Consider the following 19236-nt stretch of genomic DNA (forward strand, 5'->3'; position numbering starts at 1 on the left):
TTAGAAATACAGGAAGATCCTTTTCACATGAGCTAATTAGGGCAAATACATGTAAGTGTTGGTAAGAAGTACTAGAAACACTGGAATTTGTGAGATTTCATTGAAGAACCAACTTCCACCCAGCCCTTCACATTGTTCTCTTTTGGTAGTTTCTTGTCATTTCCTCCTTTTATTATCAGTAGAGCTGCTGTGAACATGCACGTACAAGTTTCTGGGTGGACATATGTTTTCATTTTTTTGGGGGGGAGTAGACATCAAAGAGTAGAACTGCTGGGTTGTATGATGAATCTGTGTTCTAACTTTTCAGAAACTGGACTTCTATCCCTGCCTGATTTCACCTTCCACGCCATTTCTATAGTGAGGCCCACTCCTTGGCCTTACAAGACCTGAATTAAGTTAGGTGCCCAGAGTGGTTCTGTCATCGACTCCGTTCTTTCCCTTGCTAGCCTGTGTAATAATTGGCAATCAGACCTTTACGTGAGCAATGGTTTCATATGTCTCCCCAACTATATTACAAGTTCCACGGGGGCAGGGGTATGTCTATCTCCTTGGCCTCTGTATCTGCGATGCCTGGCAGATGGCTGTGAACACTAATCACCCTCCATGAACACTGGGAGACAAACAAGGGAGTCAGTAGAGTTACTTTTTTGCTTTTTTACCCCCAGAACTCTTAGAATATGATTTGAGCTATTCCTTCAAGGAAGTCCTGGGGCAGGTAATCATTCATAGATGACATGAGGGAGTGCACAGCACATGAGTTTGCAGGAAAATGCAAACCCCACATTGAAATTTGATCCCCAATGTTGGAGATGGGGATTTACAGGCATGTGTTTGGGTCATGGGGGTGGATCCCTCATGAATGGCTTGGTGCTGCCTTCATGGTAATGAGCGGGTTCTCTATTCAATCTTGCAAGAGCTGATTGTTAGAAAGAGCCTGGCACCATCCTCTCCTCTTTCTCTTGCTTCTTCTCTCACCATGTCATCTGTGCACACAACAGCTCCCATTCCCGTTCCACCATGAGTGGAAGCTCCCTGAGGCCTCACCAGAAGCAGATGCTGGTGCAATGCTTCTTGTACAGCCTGCAGAACTGTGAGCCAAATAAACCTCTTTTCTTTATAAATTATCCAGCCTCACTCAGGTATTCCTTTATAGCAATGCAAAACTGACTAAGACAGGGTATCAGCAGACCTAGCTTTGCCTGAATCAGAGAACTTCATCAGGCATCTTGGAACAATTTAGCCCACAGGTCCAAGGCTGATTTTTGTCACAGTGAAGTTCAGGTAGTAAGAATTCTCACTGGTGGCTGTTGAGGGTGGTGGTGGTGGGGATGGGTCTTAAGGAGAATTAGCAGTTGGAGACTAGAAATTACAGTGGAGAAAGGGAAGAATTAAAAGTCAAAAACAGTGTGAGGGAGGAAAGCAATGGATATAACACCTCAGATCTTTATCCTTGAGAGGCCTTAAAAAATCTACTTAATAATAATCAGATGCTATTCTCTAAGAACTTTGAGACTAGGCATGTGATGACTTTTAGGAACCTGCACTGTGGCTGAAAATGCACGCAAATCTAGCTGATTCAGATCCAGTCTTAACTGGCTCATAACTTGCTTCATAAACATGACTGTACGTTAGCAAGGAAGTGAGAATAACAGCACATCACATAGGCATGAAAAGTATTTTCAAAGCAGCAGTTCTCAAAAATGACGTTTTGCAGTGTTTTCCAGAAGCAGATTCAGAAAACAGAAGACCAAAGTAATGAGGGAGCCATCTCTTGCCTAGATGAGCAGAAGCATACCGAAGGCTTAGTATTTCCCTAAGTAGTAGGCACCTCAAACTTATTTAAGGAAAATACTCTTCTTGATGAAACAGATACTGCAGTTGAAGCAGGAATGTGTTTGGTGTGCTGCCTGAAATAGCATGGGTAGATGCTCAAGCATGTTAGGACTCACTGGCCCTAGGAAATACCCGCAAGTATCTGGTCTACACCAGGAAAGTGACAATGAAACACCAAACACCTTTTCTCCTCTAATTACCAAGAAAAGTATTTCTTTCCCAATGGTTGATGAAAATAATGTTGGGAATGATGAAGTTTTCTGGAGTGTGAAATGGATATGTCTTACAAGTTTAATCCACAGGTTCACCACTTCATAAGTGGATAATCGAATTGTGCCTCAGGTTCCTCAGACTTGGGGATATTAAGAGTACCCTCAGTCACCACAAGATGGGTACCAACATAAGAAAAGAGTGTAGCAAAAGCCCAGGGGCACATGTTCTTAAAGTGCCTAGTGTGGGATTAGAATGACAAGTGGTAGATGACTTACTTGTGTGGAAATTTAGAGTTATTGTGTGATTTTCAAATGATCATCCATGCTTTCCATATGCTGTCCAGACTGGGGCTGCTGCAGCTAGAAAGGGAAGAAGGTTTCCATATTTACTGAGACTGGAGTCACATCCTCTCACCAATGCACTCACCTGTTAACCAGTGTACTTCTGGGAATTGCAAATGCATGAAATGGCACCCATTCTAGACTAGTCTCGGCAGTGTTGGCAATGGCCACAGACCGGGAATGACCGTGATGTTTATCTGTAGGGAACTGGGTCATGAGCCATGATCCACATCATGGATACTGTGCAGCTGTGGCAAAGAATGAGGTGTCCTTCTGTCTGTGCACCGGGAAAGGTTTCCAAGATACACCACACAGTGAGAAAAACAAGAGGCAGAACAATGCACGGTGTGCTAGCTCTTACATTACAAAGGAAGAAATGTAAAATTAATTTACAAATGGCCAATAAGCACATGAAAATATGCTCAACATCACTAATCATTAGGAAAATAAAAATCACTACTACAGTGAGTTACCACCTTACATCCATTACGATGGTTGTTCTCAAAAAAAAAAAAAAAAAAAGACAAAAGAAAAGTGTTGGCAAGGAGGAATTGGAATGCTTGTGTAGTGTTTGTGGGTGTGTAATATGGTGCAACCACTGTGGTCGTTTCTCAAAAAATTAATCATAGACTTACCACAAGATGCAGCAATTCAGCTTTTGGTGTATTCCAAAAAGAACGGAAAGCAGGGGTTCTGGCAGATATTTGCATGTCTTTGTTCATAGCAGCATTATTTACAATAGCTAAAATTTGGAAACAAGTCCAGTGTCCATCCATCCTTGAATGAATAAACAAAACGTGGTCTATACGTACAAATGAATGGGATTCAGCCGTAACAAGAAAGGTGGTTCTGATGCATGCTTCAACATGATTAAGCCTTGAGTTCTTTCTGCTAAGTGAAATAATCAGACTCAAAAAGACAAATATTACATGATTCCAGTTAACAGAGGTGCCTAATGTCATGAAATGCATAGACAGAAAATGAAAAGGTGGTTGTCAGCGGCTGGAGGGAGGGGGAAAGAGGAGTTGGTGTTTAATGAGTACAGAATTCCAGTTGGGGAATATGAAAAAGTTCTGGGTGGGGATGAACAGTGGTGGTGGTTGAACAACAACTTAAATTTACTTCCTGCCACTGGATGTACACTTAAAAGTGGTTAAAATGGGCCGGGCGAGGTGGCTCACATCTAATCCCAGCACTTTGGGAGGTCGAGGCGGGTGGATCACTAGGTCAGGAGATCGAGACCATCCTGGCTAACATGATGAAATCCCCTCTCTACTAAAAGTACAAAAAATTAGCCGGGCGTGGTGGCATGCACCTGTAGTCCCAGCTACTCAAGAGGCTGAAGCAGGAGAAGACGTTGAACCTGGGAGGTGGAGGCTGCAGTGAGCTGAGCTCACGCCATTGCATTCCAGCCTAGGTGACAGAACAAGACCCCTTCTCAGAAAAAAAAAAAAAAAAAAAGAAGAAAAGAAAAAAAGTGGTTAAAATGGTGAATTCTATGTTATATATATTTTACCATAATTTACAATAATTCCTATTGTTTTGCATAAAACAGCTGTAGAAAGCTTTGCAGGTCATGAACAGCACAGCTGGCCACTGGGGCTGGCATGGGGATAGGACTTGGGTGCATAGGGAACAGGGGTGAGACACAGGCTCTTCATGCCTGCACACATATACGGACACACACAGATGCAAATTTCTGAGCCATCTAAATACAACACCTATTCAAAAAATCAAACAGAAAAAGGAAATGTAATGGAGCTGAAGGATGAGGGTAGGTGGGGCGGCTGCTCAGGAGGACAATGGAGGCCATATCACCCAACCTTTGAGGCCTCTCTTAGCAGCTGGAAGCACATCCTGGGGACTTGGGAGCTCTGGAAAGATGAGCAGGAGAGGGCCATGGCCAGAGGAGGCCTGAAAAAGATCATCTCTGCCACAGAGAAGAAGCTGGCTCGGATGCTGGTGGCCACTGTGGAGACAGGGAGGCCCGGGGAGACAACTGTATTCATTCAAGGAGGAATGGGTGATGGTGCAAACTTGGGTGGAGGCCACAGGGTGCAGAAGACAGGACACAGCAGAAAGAGATGTAGGACATGGAAGGGACAGAAAGGAGTGACCACCGGACGTAAAGGGGCAAGGAAAGTGGAAGCATGAGAACATTTGCTGGGCATCTGACTTAGGGGTCGGGTGCCCAGGGTGCCCTTCCCTAAGGGAGAACCCAGGACAGGAGCAGATTCAGAGAAAACCGCCAAGCTCACTCCAGCAAGAAGCAGAAAAGGGACTGGTTCAAGGACAGCGTAGGAAGGTCACCAAGCTCCAAGGGCCCTCATGAGTCCGGCTTGGAGGCCACAGGGCCCAGGGCATGGACCAAACCACAGGCACAGGACAGCTCCGGTCAAGATCTTCTGGCTACTGCAGGAGGCAGAAACCACACCCTGCATCGTGCACTGCTGAGGCTGGCCCCGGAGTCCAGAAGCTTCTGCAGCAGAAGCTTCTGTCCCCCATCCCCACTCAAAAAAGTAAAACAAAAACAAAAAGCAAATCGGTGCCATGCACCCTCTGCTTCCTGGTGCTGTTCAGGATCCTGAGTCTTTCACGGGAGCACCTGATGGGGAAAGCCTGGACCCGTGTCGGTGTCCCTCCTGCAAGGACTGCTGGGAAAATGAACTTTCCGCCTTCCTCCTTGGGAAGGCAGAACATTCCTCATGTGTACTGGAGGCATTTAAAAACTGCAGGGCGGCCAGAGAACATGCACCGTGTTCCACCAAGAGAGTTTCCGGCGGGATGTCCCGGTGCAGACGCCCGTCCCAAGGTGAGTATTTGAGCTGAGGAACTGAGAAGCCAGTTTCTGCCTACAGTGAGAGGCATTAGCACATGAAGGGAGGGAAGCTAGGATGCCTTGAGGGTGGGAGGTCAGATGAACCAGGAGAGGCAGGGCCCGGGAGGATCCCCGGGGAGCAGCCTCCTTTAAAGCCTGGGGGAAGTAGCTTCAGTGGTGGGGTAGGTTGGGTGGGGTTTGCTGGAAAATCATAATTAAGAAACAAATTTCTGCTCAGCCCAGAAACCCCCCTCACATCCGTAGAAGTAAAAGAAACCTGTCTTATGATTGAGTAAGCATTAAGGCAAAATGTGATGCAATCTTCTAAGAGATGACAAAGACAGAAAGAAATCCCACCTTTGTATCCAGCCAAGCAGGTGCAACCCATTACACACATGGTCTCCAGACAGACTGTGACTGGTTCCCAGTTGAGAGGACTCAACAGCACCATTTGTCACACATAGTTCATCCTAAATTCACCCAGCAATTGGGTTGATTCTCTGTGTGGTTAATTGGCTTTATCCACAGGAAAAACAAACCTCTCTTATGTATGACAGGAGGTAGTTTTGCAACTGGGAGTGAGATGCCCCCAAAACTGAGGTTCCTTCCTTGTCACAGAAACTGGGAGACAGGGGCGCTTTCTGCCCAGATGCCTTCCTTTGAAAGAGAGGGCTCCTAAGGCCTTGAGTAGGACAGTTCTGTGTTGTGAGGCAGGCAAGGTGCTTATGTATGGTTTGGAAGCTTTACATACATCTTCAAGGGACAGAGAAAGGATTTTCAATTACACCTCTTTTAAAAAATAAATGCTCTCAAAGTCTAGCCTTGGCAACATAACAAGATCCTATCTCCACACACACAATAACAATAATAAATTTGCTGGGCATAGTGGGGTGTGCATGTTGTCCCAGCTACTCAGGAGGCTAAGGAGGGAGGATGACCTGAGCCCAGGAATTTAAGGCTGCAGTAAGCTTGGATGGCACCACTGCACTCCAGCCTGGGTGACAGAGGGAGACTCTGTCAATGAATGAATGAATGAATAAATGAATTAATAGAAAATGCTCTGAGTGAAAAGAAGAGAGTCTCTTTATCTTTTCGCAACAGGCTAAACAAAATTTTTAAGAATGTATATTTGCCTCACAGAGATTATTCCAGGAAAAGAAGTGGCCCTCAGTGTCAAAGGATGCAAAACTAACCTGTGAGTTCCTGGCAGGTTTAGCAATAAAGGAGGATGTTGCTGATCTCAGTAGAAGCAATGTTAGAGAAAGGGGAAGATGGAAGTGGACAAGGAAGAGTGAGTGGAAGGTGACAAATGGAAGCAAAGAAACGTATCCAGACCGTTGAAGATGCTTGACCAAGAAGAAAGAGGCGGTGGAGGGAATGGAAGCCTGAGGAAGTCATTTGTTGCAATAAGAGGCCTCAGAGCACGTGTAGGGTGCGGGGCAGAGCCCATGCAGAGGGGCTGTGGAAGGCTGGCAGGGTGCAGGTGTCCCCACCCTCTGTCACCCTGAGGAGTATGTGGTCAGAGTTAAAGCTCAGTCTGTTTCTGGGATCAGGTAAGAGGTCAGTGTCCGGAGAGCAGAGGTGGATCTGCAGATTCTGCCAACTTCCACTGCGCCCTCTGTCCCTCTCGACTGCTTTTTCTCCATCTCCATTTTTTGGCTCACATTTGTGTCACGTTTTCATTTCTCCCTACCCCTCTTTTTCTCCTCTCTTTTTCTTACCCCTTGTACCTTTGGAAGTCCCACTAATAGAATTTAAACAGCTTTTCAAGTTGGATTTTTGTTCCCAGAAATTGACTTTAGATTCTCCATGAATAATGTGGAAATCAAATGAGTATAATTTGGTTCATGTCTCTGTAAATAAACAAATAAAATCTACATTTCAATGCTTTCTTCTTCCAGAGTAGCCCACATTTTTTTTTTTTTAATTACTGTTACTTGCAATAGACTTTTAAATCTTGTAACCTGATTACACAAATACCATGGGGCAAAAGCCTTACTTCCTGTAAGAGGAAACCAGGCTTGACTAGACTCATGCTGACTTTGAAGAAGTAAAATCAGGGGTTGATAAATTTGCATAATGTAAATATGAAAGGTCAAATGTAAACAATAGGTGGTAGAGGGAATACCCCAAATTATAAAAGAACAAACTGTTTAAGCCACGATAGAATTATCTTAGAAACCACGGTCCTTCCTGCTAAAATATTCCACTTAGAATTGTAAAATATTCTTCTCAATATCACCTAGAAGAGCCTATTAAGAAATTAATGAGTCTGGGTGCGGTGGCTCACACCTCTAATTCCAGCACTTTGGGAGGCCCAGATGGGTGGATCACTTGAGGTTAGGAGTTTGAGACCAGCCTGTCCAATATGGTGAAACCCCGTCTCTACTAAAAATACAAAAATTACCCAGGCATGGTGGCAGGCGCCTGTAAACTCAGCTACTTGGGAGGCTGAGGCAGGAGAATCGCTGAAACCCATGAGGTGGAGGTTGCAGTGAGCCAAGATAGCACCACTGCCCTCCATCCTGGACGAGGGAGTGAAACTCCATCCCAACCAAAAAAAAAAAAAAAAAAAAGAAATTAACGAATGTAAGAGCATCTATGTTCCAAATGCAGTGTATTATTTTATGCAGGTTTTCACAAGCTCCAAAAGATTCACCGTGCGGAACTGGAGGATATAGAGAAAGACCACACCTCCTCCTGCAGGTAACTCTTGATTCAGGAAATAGCTCTTGGCTTATCCCTCAGCTTAGTGTAATTCGAATACCTGACCATAGGACACGAAGGGCTTTGGGACCTGAATGGCACATCATGTCCTGGTGACATCTGAGTTACCTGGGGCATGCACAGCAGCCTTCAGCATCCCAGGGAGAGCTGTGTATGGGGCCAGGCTCAAGCAGTTCCCAGTGAACCAGGGACCCAATGGGTGACTCAGACTCCCATGGCACCTGCTCCTTCTGTTTCTCCCTCCACCATATATATGAGCTCATGGGAAACGCTGTGACCTCTTATAGAGGAGGAAAGTGCATGGACTTCCAGCTTCTAGAACTGGGATACAATAAAGTCCTGTTGCTTATCTACTCCTCTGCAGTATTTTGTCATGGCAGCCCTAGCATACCATGGAATTTTTACCATTTTCAAATGGGGACACTGAAGCTCAGAGAAGTGATGCTATCTCCTGATGGATAAGAGGTGATATATTTCAGTCCTCAGACCAACTCTGAAGTAGCAAGGTTGTAGTCTTATGAGTCAAACTTGGCTGGGTGTGGTGGCTCAAGCCTGTAATCCCTGCATTTTGGGAGGCCGAGGTGGGAGGATCAACCGATGTCAGGATTTGGAAACCAGCCTGGCCAACATGGTGAAACCCTGTCTCTACTAAAAATACAAAAATTAGCCGGGCGTGGTGGCATGTGCCTGTAATCCCCGCTACTTGGGAGGCTGAGGCAGGAGAATCACTTGAACCCGGGAGGCAGAAGTTGCAGTGAGCCGAGATTGTGCCATTGCACTCCAGCCTGGGAGACAACAGCGAGACTTCATCTCAAAAAAAAAAAAAAAAAGAGTCAACCTTGAGCCAGGCACAGTGGCTCCTACCTGTAATCTCAGCATTTTGGGAAGCTGATGAAGTCAGGAGTTCAAGACCAGCCTGGGCAACATGCTAATACCCTGTCTCTACAAAAAATTAAAAAATTAGCTGGGTATGGTAGCTCACGCCTGTAATCCCAGCCATTTGGGAGGCTGAGGAACAAGGATGGCATGAACCCAGGAGGTGGAGCTTGCAGTGAGCCAAGATTGTGCCATTGCAGTCCAGTCTGGAGTGCAAAACACAAAAAAACTGTCTCAAAAATAAAAAACACAAAAAGAATAAATATGGGACCTCACTGACTCTATATTACTGGGCTTCTGACCTAGACTGAAAGATCAGGGAAGACTTTCCTGAAGAGAAAGTGAGCTATGATGGGCCCACTGTACTCCAGCCTGGGCAATGTAATGAGGCTCTGTCTCAAGAAAATCATGCAGAATAAAACCACAATAAGATACCACTACAGAATGATTAGAATGACTAAGATTAAAAAGAATGACCACGCCAAGTGTTGGCAAGGATGTTGAGGCACTGGAATGCTCAGGCCGCTGGAGGGAATGTAAGATGGTAAAATCACTATGGAAAGCAGTCTGGCAGCTTCTAAAAATTTCAGCATACACCCACCGTGCCACTCGGCAATTCCATTCCATTCCCACATTATTTTTAGTTAAAGGAAAATCAAGTAGAATGATCTTTAAAGCATGTTTGCCTGACAAATCAATGAAATGTGGGTAGCAGCCCAACAGTCCCTGATCAGTCTTCACAGGGCATATGTGGCCTTGTGGACCTCAGGAAATATGGCTCTTTCCACCAGTGCTAAGTCCACTCTCTCCATCAATCCTAAGATGTTAGTTCCACAGCACTGCCAGCATTGGGCTTTGTCTGTTTCTTTCTTTCTTTGTCTTTTTTGAGAGGGGGTCTTGCTCTGTCATCCAGGCTGAAGTGCACTGATGCAACGTTTGTTGTAATAGCTCCCATTTCATTTCTAATTGATCTTATTTGGCTCTTCTCTCTTCTTTTCTTGGTTAATCTTGCCAATGGTCTATCAATTTTATTTATTTTTCCCAAAAATCAGCTTTACATTTTATTTATAGTTTGTATTATTTTGTTTCAATTTCATTTAGTTCTACTCTGATCTTGTTTATTTTCTTTCTTCTGCTGGGTTGTGGTTTGGTGTGTTCTTGTTTCTTGAGTTTCTAGAAATGTAAGCTTAGATTGTCTATTTGTGCTCTTTCAGTCTTTTTGATGTAGGCATTTAAGACTATAAACTTTTAGCACGCTCTTTGCTGTATTCCAGATGTTTTGATAGGGTGCGTCACTATTGTTCAGTTCAAAGAATTTTTAAATTTCCATCTTGACTTCATATTTGACCCAATGATCATTCAGGAGCAAGTTATTTAATTTGCATGTGTTTGCATGGTTTTGAAGGTTCCTTTTGGAGTTGATTTCCAGTTTTATTCTACCGTTGTCTAAGAGAGTAATTCATATAATTTTAATTTTTTAAAATTTATTGAGACTTGTTTTGTGGCCTATCATATGGCCTATCTTGAAGAAAGTTCCATGTGCTGATGAATAGAATGTATATTTTGTGTTTGTTGGGTAGAATATTCTGGAAATATCTCAAGTCTATTTGCTCTAGGGCATAGTTTAAATCCATTGTTTCTTCCTTGACTTTCTGTCTTGATGACCTGTCTAGTGCTGTCAGTGGAGTAGTGAAGTCCCTCACAATTATCGTGTTACTTTCTATCTCATTTCTTAGGTCTAGTAGTAATAGTTACATAAATTTTGGAGCTCCAGTGTTAGGTGCATATATATTTAGGATTGTGATATTTTCCTGTTGGACAAGTACTTTTATTAATATATAATGTCCCTCTTTGTCTTTTTTAACTGGTGTTGCTTTAAAGTTAGTTTTTTTTGACATAAGAATAGTTACTCCTGCTCACTTTTGTGGCCATTTGCATGGGGTGTCTTTTTGTACCCTTTTGCCTTAAGTTTATGTGACACTTTATGGTTAGGAGAGTCTCTTGAGGGCAGCAGATACTTGCTTGGTGAATTATTATCAATTCTGCAATTCTGTATCTTTTAAGTGGAGCATTTAGGCCACTTACATTCAATGTTAGTATTGAGATGTGAGGTACTGTTCCATTCATCCTGCTATTTGTTGCCTGAATACCTTGGTTTTATTCATTTGTTTATTGTATTTTTGTTTTATAGGTCCTATGAGATTCATGCTCAAAGAGGGTCTGTTTTGATGTGTTTCCAGGATTTGTTTCAAGATTTGGATCTCCTTTTAGAGTTATTGTAGTGCTGGCTTGGTAGTGGCAGATTCTCTCAGCATTTGTTTGTCTGAAAAAGACTGTTATCTTTCCTTTATTTATGAACTTTAGTTTTGCTGGATACAAAATTATTGGCTGACAATTTTTTTTTTTTTTTCTGAGATGGAGTCTTGCTCTGTCATCCAGGCTGGAGTGTTGTGACAGGATCTCAGCTCACTGCAACCTCCACCTCCTGGATTCACGCTGTTCTCCTGCCTCAGCCTCCCAAGTAGCTGGGATTACAGGCACCTGCCACGAGGCCCAGCTAATTGTTTTCATATTTTTAGTAGAGACGGGGTTTCACCATGTTAGCCAGGAGGGTCTTGATCTCCTGACATTGTCATCCACCCACCTCGGCCTCCCAAAGTGTTGGGACTACAGGCGTGAGCCACCGTGTCCAGCCTGATAATTTTTTTTTAAGGAAGCTGCAGATGGGTATGCATGCTCATTTGAGGTGTTCTTCCCTTATTGAAGATTACTAAAATCACATGTGTTGAAAAGCATTTGGGATTATTTACTTAATTAATGAGTACTCATTTATTTTTACATTAATTTGATACCATGTATAAACAATATATAAACATAGGTATGGACATATACATATGTGATATGTGATACAACATAGAACATACATATGTGCACATAAACATAGAGGGAGACAGGAATACTTCAGATTTTTGATTTTAAAACTTTATGCATGAACCCATAAAACTCACTGTTAAAAAAATACAGATAGATTTAAATTGTGCTTTTGTAAATTTAAAAAGTTAACATCTATGTCACGAAGACCTTGCTGAGTTTTAGAGAAAGTGGGTACTAAATTTACATCTCAAAACACACACACACACACACACACACACACACACACAGAGACAGAGAAGGAATTTGGGTGTTTTCAAGGAATATTAAAAGTAAATGCCAAGGTAACACAAAAATGACAGAAATTTATAACAGGATTCTATAAGGAGACCAATTTTATTTACATACATAGCTTTTATTTTGGCCTCTGTTTTCCAGCTGTACTCCAGGAAACACACTACACAGTCTCCCTTCTTAAGTGCTGGTGGGCCACTGCACATGCAGACAGCCCACTTTAAGGGAAGAATCAGGGGAGAAGAGGTGCAGACCCCAGAATTATGCCAACATATAAAAACGTAAATCAAAGGTCAAACCACACAGTTGAAATCTCATTGCCTGTTTGGCCCTGCTTTAAGTGTACTTTACTTTCTTTAATTTCTGCTCTAAAGCTTTTAAATAAACTTTCACTCTTGCTCTAAAATTTGCCTCAGTCTCTTCTTCTGCCTTATGACACTTAGTTGAATTCTTTCTTCTGAAGAAGCAAGAATTGAGGCTGCTGCAGACCTCTACGGATTTGCTGCCATTAATATACTTTAGTGCCATTCTCAATGATAGAAGATATATGTTCTTATATTTATACATATATACAAAATTTATGTATTCATAGAGGCCTTGAATCTACATTCTTGCTGCACTTTATGTAAACAATCCAGGTATGAGACTAAAACTTATTTTGGAAATGCATTGGTCCCATATGATTTCTATTTCATAAAAATGGGAGACAGGAGGGGGAAAATTATTTTTCAGAAGAAAACAACAGAACAACGGCTATTAAATTTTAGATCTGTTCATTTGTTTTTGAATTTTGTTATTTACCTACAATTTGGACTGAATCCTAAATTTTTTCCTAGGTACAAATTTCAAAACTAATGGTTTCAGAATTTTCTTCCATTTTGGTGTATTATAAATTAAAGCTGTGCTTTTAAAATTTTTATCATTTTTTATTACACTTTTAAATTCTGGGATACATGTGCAGAACCTGCAGGTTTGTTACATAGGTATACACATTCCATGGTGTTTTGCTGCACCCATTAACCCATCATCTACATTAGGTATTTCTCCTAATGCTATCCCTCCCCTAGTCCCCCACCCCTCAACAGGCCCCAGTGTGTGATGTTCCCCTCCCTGTGTCCATGTGTTCTCATTGTTCAACTCCCACTTATGAGTGAGAACATGCGGTGTTTGGTTTTCTGTTCCTGTGTTAGTTTGCTGAGAATGGTGGTTTCCAGTTTCATCCATGTCCCTGCAAATGACATGAACTCATCCTTTTTTATGGCTGCATGGAATTCCATGGTGTATATGTACCACATTTTCTTTTTCCAGTCTACCATTGATAGGCATTTGGGTTGGTTCCAAATCTTTGCTATTGTGAATAGTGCCGCAATAAACAGATGTGTGCATGTGTCTTTATAGTAGAATGATCTATGATCCTTTGGGTTATATACCCAGTAATGGGATCACTGGGTCAAATGGTATTTCTTATTCTAAATCCTTGAGGAATTGCCACACTGTCTTTCACAATGGTTGAACTAATTTACACTCCCATCAACAGTGTAAAAGCGTTCCTGTTTCTCAACATCCTCTCCAGCATCTGTTGTTTCCTGACCTTTTAATGATCACCATTCTAACTGGCATGAGATGGTATCTCATTGTGGTTTTGATATACATTTCCTTATTGACCAGTGATGTTGAGCTTTTTTTCCATATATTTGTTGGTCACTTAAATGTCTTATTTTGTGAAGTGTCTGTTCATGTGCTTCACCCACTTTTTGATGGGCTTGTTTTTTTTTCTTGTAAATTTGTTAAAGTTTCTTGTAGATTCTGGATATTAGCCTTTTGTCAGATGGATAGATTAAACCTTGCAAGCTGAAACTCGATGACTTATGTAAACTTCTGGAGAAATCATAGCAACTTATATATAAATAACCTTTGTGCCTGGTGATGTTTGGACTACACAAGAAGTACACATGAACACTGGATTCAGACTGCAATTCAGAGAAATGTGTCAGATTACCACTGCAATTGGAAGATGCTTCAGAAACTCTAGAAAACGTAGTCTATAGACTGCTCCAGAGATTGCAAGTGAGCCAACATGCAACTGAAAGGGTTAGAGCAGTGTTTGCCAAATGAATTGCTCTAATTGTAGCAGCAGTTGTGTGACTTCAATAAGGTTCCAGGATTATACTGTCCCTTTGTTGCTGTGACTTCCCTTTGCCCTTTTCTTATTTGTCTTTATCCCCTTTTCCATGGGACATGACTTCTTAAGAATGAGCCTTCATAGTGATGTAGGATCAGATGAAACATACAGTCACAAAGTCATGTCTTCTACAATGTTTTGTCTGAAAGCTTTTGAAGAATTGGGGGGCCAGGTGTGCTGGCACAGGCCTGTAATCCCAGCACTTTGAGAGTCCAAGGCAGGAGGATCACTTGAAACCAGGAGTTTAAGACCAGCCTGAGCAACAAAGGGAGACCGTGTCTCTACAAAACATAAAATAAATCAAATTAGCCAGATGCAGTTGTGCATGCCTATAGTCTCAGATACTTGGGAGGCTAACGTGAGATGACTGCTTCAGCCCAGGAGTTCAAGGCTGTAGTGAGTACACTCCAGTCTGGGTGACAGAGCAAGGTTGTGTCTCCAAAAGAAAAAAAAAAAAAAGAAAAAGAACGGGATAAAGAGGAAAGCCAAAGATGTAAGGCATCTCCAGATGATTGCCTGAACAAATTGTTTTTTCTTGGCTTCAAAACCTTTCAAGATGTATATTTCTTTGTAAAAGAAAGACATGCCAATTGTACCTTTAAGTGAGGAATCAAAAATCTAGCTCCTAAAAGTGAAGTATTTTAACTCTCATTCTGACAATATTTATTTTCTGAGGCACAGAAGAAAGACAAGTTTAGATCAATTGTTTTTCTGCCCACTCCATCTCTTCCTACCTGCCTTCTCCCCTTTAATCAAATGTATAAATACTAAGCCTCCTGAAACCTCTTCAGAGAAAACAAAAGCCTCAGAGATTTCTTGCATCTCATGTTTTCCCAGGGTGCACCGTCAAGCTCTGGCTCAATAAAACTCAATTTGTCAAGAACCTTTCCTCAGCTAGTCATTCTGTATAACCACCATGAGTACTGCAAAGCCCTTCAGTAATCTATTGCCTGCCTACGTGATGTGCACCCAGGTGAGTCAGGTCTTCATGAGTCAAACACTTGTCTTCCTTTTCTGTCTTTCCCATCCCTACCGCTCAGTGCTGTGTGCTCTGATCTGACCCCTGCTCCCAGGTTGTTTGTATTGGTCTAAGAAAGCAAGACCAGGAGGGGCAGGTTGAGAAGGGAGTAAGAGGCCAACAGCCATGGAAAGTGGCAGGTCGGGCTGCCATTGCTCAAAGCCACACACCCTGGGTGCATTTTGTGAATTTTTCTGGATTGGGAATCTTTTCCCTGTGTGTCTGTCTAGAAACTCACCCTCCTCCTACTTTCCTCTCTTTACACTTTCTGTTTCTAGTGCACTCGTTTATGGCCAGAGAATGGCTATGCAAATAGTTGACAATAGAATAAAAAATGACTTTTTGTGAGACTTGGAAGCTGGCCTTTTTTTTTTTCAAAAGAGAATGAGGTTTCTAAAAGCTATCTTTTATGCAGAGCTGTGTATTTGTGAGTGTAGTTTTAGGGAACAGGTGCATAAGTGAAGGGTGAGACAGAAAACAAAATGCTGGCTGTTTGTCAAATCCTGAAAATAATTTTTGAAGGTGGATGTCATTCAGGAGACCTTGTAAATCTTAGAGTGTCCTCTTACCAGATGAAGTGGAGGATGAGGTTGAATTATGGAGTTAGGTGACAGTGGGCACATACTTCTCTGCTTCAGTTTTTTTTTTTTAATCTGTAAAAATGGGGATGATAACACTCAGGATTTTTTGGTGAGGACTCTAGTTACCTGGAAAGCTCTTAGGATAGTGCCTGGTGCATAGTGAGTGCTGCATCAGTGTGAGCTATTCTAATTATGGGAATAGACAAAGGTGCCACCCTGTCCATCGAGAGTGGGGAGGTATTTTCCAGTCAGAGACCAGGGAGGCCAGCTGGAGATGAAGCTGATTAGTGGGGAAGCTTAACTTCCAGGAGTGGAATAATTTAGGAGGAGTAAACAGATGCACAACATGCTGTAAACATTCCTTTACCCAACAGTAGGAATACTCAGAGTGGGTGTGGCTTCTGTGACAATCATTATCTCCTGGGAATCTAAGAATGTGTCCTAGAGTCAAATGGCTTTGATATAAGCCAGACCCAGAAATGGCCTTCTGGGCTGCCTTGCACATAGCATTTATTCATCATGAAAAAGGAAAGCATTCGTCTTGCTAAAGGAATCCCCTCTTCTGGCACAGGCCATTATTTTTGTTTTTGTACTGTCCTAATTTTTAAGGTGTTAGGGGAAAGACCAAAAAATAAAATAATGAACTACATGTATGAAATAACAGGGTAGAGTTGAGACTGGTACGTGTAAGTTAAGAGAAATTGTGTATAAATTTTGTGTGAGCAGAAAAAGGATTTCTTGTTGCAAACAGACCTCTCCATATAAATAATACCCATTGCCTTGAGTGGATAGCAGACCTCATCACAAGAACATTCCAGCAGAGTCATGACAGAACGGGTAGTGTGGCTTCTTTAATTGGCAGGTTAGACTGAGTAAGTTACTGAAGAGAAAGGAGTTGAAGGAGAAGATGGGTGAGGGCAAGAAAAATGGGAAGGTGAAAGGAAAGGACTGAAAGGAATGTTCACCAAGGGCTCATCAGGTACCAGGCTCTGTGACTAATGTCTTACACATGTTAATTTACTCTTCCACTGTCATTTTCTGAGGCAGTAAGAGTCAGCCTTACACTGCAGATGAGGAAAGGGGCTGAAGGAGATCAAATGAGTGGCCCAGGGTCATCCAGCCACTTCATAGCAGAGCTAGTGTGTTTCACTGTGGTTTGTGCAGACAGAAAAGTGAGACATGGAAGGAAGGCAAAACATTTTTGTTGTGCGTGATGTTTATGAAAGTGACCTGTATGGGGCAGAATAACGGCCTCTTAAAAATATCCACATCTGGGCCAGGTGCGGGGGTTCACACCTGTAATCCCAGCACGTTGGGAGGCCGAGACGGGTGGATCACGAGGTCAGGAGTTCGAGACCAGCCTGGCCAACATGGTGAAACCCCATTTCTACTAAAAACGCAAAAATTATCTGGGCTTGGTGGCGGGTGCCTGTAATGCCAGCTTCTTGGGAGGCTGAGGCAGGAGAATCATTGGAATGTGGGAGGTGGAGATTGCAGTAAGCCAAGATTGTGCCACTGCACTCCAGCCAGGGCAACATGACTGAAACTCTGTCTCAAAAAAAAAAGAGCAACAACAAAAAAATCCACATCCTAACTCTTGGAACACATGCATTTACTTTTCTTGGCAAAAACACTGTTCAAAAGTGATGAAGTTGAGTATCTTGAGACGGAAAGCTTATTCTGGCTTATCTGGGTGGCTCCCAGTGTCATCATAAGGGTCCTTGTAAGTGAAGGAGAAAGACAGGAGGGTCAGGGTGAGAATGATGAAGTCTGAGAGACTCCGCTGGCCATTACTTGCTGTGAACATGTGTGATAAGACAAAATTACAACTAATTTAGTTATAGATGTAATTGGCTTTTATTTGTGATTTATGATTTGGGGCAGCTCTCCCTCTACAGATGCTTCAGCATCCCAAGTAGCTGGGACTATACTGCGGGATCTGGCCAGCGGCCTGCGATGCAACGGGGCTCTTTCTTTGTTCCCAGGCAGATCGCAGGTTGAGAAATAAAAGATACACACATGATATTGAAAGCTGTGTCCAGGGGGGTCATCATCTTTGGTCCTGTGATGCTGCCAATGCACTGGATATACCAGCATTTATTATTAAGTTTAGTGAGAGTAGGGGTAGGTTAGTGAGGGATTTTGGGTCATTTATAGGCTCTCCATAAGGGTCACATTCCATTCCCAGAGATATGGACATTTGCTTTTCTGGGATAGGAATCTTGGTAATGTGAAACCTCCCTGACTGCACGTGCATTCATAGGCTCTCTGCAGGGGGAAGCACATCACGTGCTGTTGGCTTATTCTGGCAGTCCAACCTGGCATTTTTCTTTACACAATCCTGCATGCAATTTTGTATTTACAATAATCAGGAGCATTTCATCTTTTATTCCATAGCAATAGTTTCCCTACATCTCCCCTTTTCTCTGATTCAAATGAACCATAGCAATCATAGCTTGGCACTGATCACGATTGTATTGAAGAATATTTTTTCCAATTTTCACATGAACAATAAACTAATAGCACAAATTATACACAGAATAAAATTAACGATAGTGGATCTTCCCAAAGATTTTACCTATTGAATGGGGTTGAGATTAGATAACACCTCAGAGATACTGTCTAAAGCTTCAGCACTGGGTAAAGCAGTTAAGTGTGCTTGAGAAGCTTCAAAAATGTGTTCTTTTAGCTTGCTTATATCTAAACTTAAATTATCTTCACTTCCTTGTAAATGACATTTTACTGATTCCCAATTTTGAACAGTCTCATTATATTGGAATGGAGTTTTACAAAAATCAGAAGTATTCCAATCACGTTGCATTTGTAATCTATGTTCTAAACTCATAATTCTATCTCCCATCCATATAACAGAAGCACATTCCACGCTGTAGGCTCATTCTGGCAGCCCAACCTGGCATTGTCTTTACATAATCCTGCATGCAATTTTGTATTTACAATAATCAGGAACATTTCATCTTTTATTCTGTAGCAATAGTTTCAGGGGGTCTCCCTACACTCCCTACAGGTGTGCACCACCATGCCCGGTTAATTTTTGTATTTTTAGTAGAGACAGGGTTTCACCATATTGACCAGGCTGATCTCCAATTCCTGACCTTGTGATCTGCCTGCCTTGGCCTCCCAAAGTGCAGGGATTACAGATGTGAGCCACTGCACCCAGCCCATAAATCACACATTTCTTTGAGTTTTTATAATTCTAGCCCAAGAGAAACCATTTGATATTTGAAGAATGGCTGCACACAAATATTTGCACACAAATAGAAATGTCTGTAGATTGCACCACACGAGGGAGACTACCAGTATGACCATCAGGAGGAAAATATGGAGAGTTTGGAATATGCACCTTAGGCAAGATGCAAACCAACTACAATAGGATAGATCAAAGAAGAAGCCAGAAGAGCCTAGTCATTTTAACCAGGCAGCACATTTATTGATTTTTACAACTGATTCTCTATAATACCAGA

The 19236-nt window shown here is 42.3% G+C and overlaps 1 pseudogene; it reads left to right on the forward strand.

The window, feature by feature from the left end:
• The window catches only part of LOC129019891 (small ribosomal subunit protein eS10-like), a 482677-nt pseudogene that overhangs the window by 294854 nt on the left and 168587 nt on the right, over positions 1 to 19236 (forward strand).

The sequence above is a fragment of the Pongo pygmaeus genome, chromosome 20 (genome assembly GCF_028885625.2).
Source record: "Pongo pygmaeus isolate AG05252 chromosome 20, NHGRI_mPonPyg2-v2.0_pri, whole genome shotgun sequence".
NCBI lineage: Eukaryota > Metazoa > Chordata > Mammalia > Primates > Hominidae > Pongo > Pongo pygmaeus.